Raw genomic sequence first — 2,174 nt, forward strand, 5'->3', positions numbered from 1 at the left:
AATAAAGGTTAAATTTTTAAAAATCTATTTTAATTATCTTTACTGCCTAATAACTGCATTTTTGTGTATGTCACACAAAAGTCTTCATACACAAAGCCACATTACCTCCTCTCCTATTTGTGCTAGTCACTTTATTGATCATGTAGGCTGTGACTGGACAGTCTGTGGTCTTAGGTTCAGGGACATCCTGTCTCACAAATCAAACATGATTAATTTCCTTCTTATTATGGGCTATTAGTGGTGTAGGCAAAGTGATACCATATTTGTTGCCAGGGACAGCAGGACGATAAATGTGCATCTCATGTTGATCCAGACCAACTAATGCCTCTTTGGTCATTGGCCAAAGTACACAGCAATGTAGCAACAGGTGGAGCAGAAAGCTTTACTAAAATGGAAAAGGACAATCAGATTAAAGGATAGAAATCAAGATGTAATGAAGCACCACTGTTTCAGGATCCTATCATTTTAGAATAAGCGTGGATCCTTTATCTTGGGAAGACGTTTTTTTTATTTCTGATAATACCATATAAACCAGAATATATGATGACCCCCTCTTCCAACACCTGTATTTGGAAACATAATGTTCTCTGGGCCCCTGCCAAATCTAACCAGTTATGACGTGTAGCTGCATGTCATCATTCTGCCACTGGCTGTCAAGGTGTTGCTGAGCAAACGATGTGGGGAAGACCTGGGCTGCGGTCAAAAAGCAAAAAAAAATTTTCCTTTGATACCACTTTTCTTTGAACTCGATGGAAATTGTCATGAAGTCTAGGAAAGATGTGAAGGAGAATTCAGAAGGACTTAAGAAAAGACTAACGGCGGTTACTGTCATGTCAGTGTTGTCATGGAAAACAGACAGGTGACAGGTCTGGTAACGTATCACAGCTAGAAATAATGTCATTAGTTTTTTCTTCTCATATGAATCAAAGTACAGATTGACAAAATAAACAAAACTTGACTAATTTATGTTTAGCCACTTGAACAATTTGTTCACATCCTGACATTAAAGAGGAAGTGACACTCAGTGTGAACTCACTGGCTCACAAGTAGTGCCACGTTTCTAATCCTTGACAACATAATTTAACCATATGTAGAAATTGCTAAACATAAAACCATATATTTAGCATGTGCAAGCCCTATAAAATACAATAAAATTACATTAAATATTCCGATTTCTATGACATCATGATGTTGCCGATTTAAGGTATGCAATGAGGTCTTGGCGCTCTCCCTTCTTGATACCAGCGAAGATCATTTTAGTTCCAGGAATGTACTTCTTGGGGCTCTCCAGGCACTCCATCAAGGTTTCCTCACTCCACACAATACATTTACTCTTGATGGTGTCTGTGTACGAGAAGCCCTCTTGCCTGTCCAGTCTTGCATCCGAACAGACCCCAGAGATTGGGACTCACTTTGTGCTTCCCCGCTCTACTGTGTGGCACTGAGCACACTTCTGGACAAAAGTTTTCTTTCCTTTTTCAATGTCTCCCATAGTCAGCTTTTGGTTAAAATCTCTCAGGAGTAGGAATAAAACTGTGTCTCTCGGAAAATGTGCGTTTTCTGGAGGCTGTGGCTCAGGCGATAGAGCGGGTTGCTTGTTAATCGGAAGGTCGGCGGTTCAATCCCCAGCTCCTCCAGGCTGCATATTGAAGTGTCCTTGGGCAAGATAGTCAACCCCGAACTGCCCCTGGTGGCTGTTCCACCGTAGTATGAATGTGTGTGAATGTTAGTTTCTGTTTGAGCACTTAGGATCAGTGTGTGAATGTGATGTAGTGTAAAAGTGCTTTGAGCGGTCGAAAAGACTAGAAAGACGCATTCAAATACAGAGCATTTACATTTTACTGACGTGACCTGCCGTGATGAAACTACAATGTTCTGAAGATGGACTACAAAAAGCACATCTTTTACACAGTGCCCCGTATTGTTTTAATGCAGGCCATCTAAAGGTGGACAACACGGTGGAATAAATTACTTCATAATCAACATAGCAAAAAGGCCTATAGGGTAGGCCTACCAGTCAACATACAATGGAAATGGTTGTCACATTGAGAATGATTGCTCACACTCACCCTTATTTATCAACATGAATCCCAATTATTGTATGTAAACACAGTGTTTCCTAGAGAATTACAGCATAACTGTGGCGAGAGAGAGAGGGAGGCGTGAGACCTGTG

General features: G+C 40.7%; 1 pseudogene; it reads right to left on the bottom strand.

The window, feature by feature from the left end:
- Positions 1-1,183: 1,183 nt before the first annotated feature.
- Positions 1,184-1,492, bottom strand: LOC123968734 (annotated as a pseudogene).
- Between the last annotated feature and the right edge of the window lie 682 nt (positions 1,493-2,174).

Source organism: Micropterus dolomieu, linkage group LG03 (genome assembly GCF_021292245.1).
Source record: "Micropterus dolomieu isolate WLL.071019.BEF.003 ecotype Adirondacks linkage group LG03, ASM2129224v1, whole genome shotgun sequence".
Lineage (NCBI taxonomy): Eukaryota > Metazoa > Chordata > Actinopteri > Centrarchiformes > Centrarchidae > Micropterus > Micropterus dolomieu.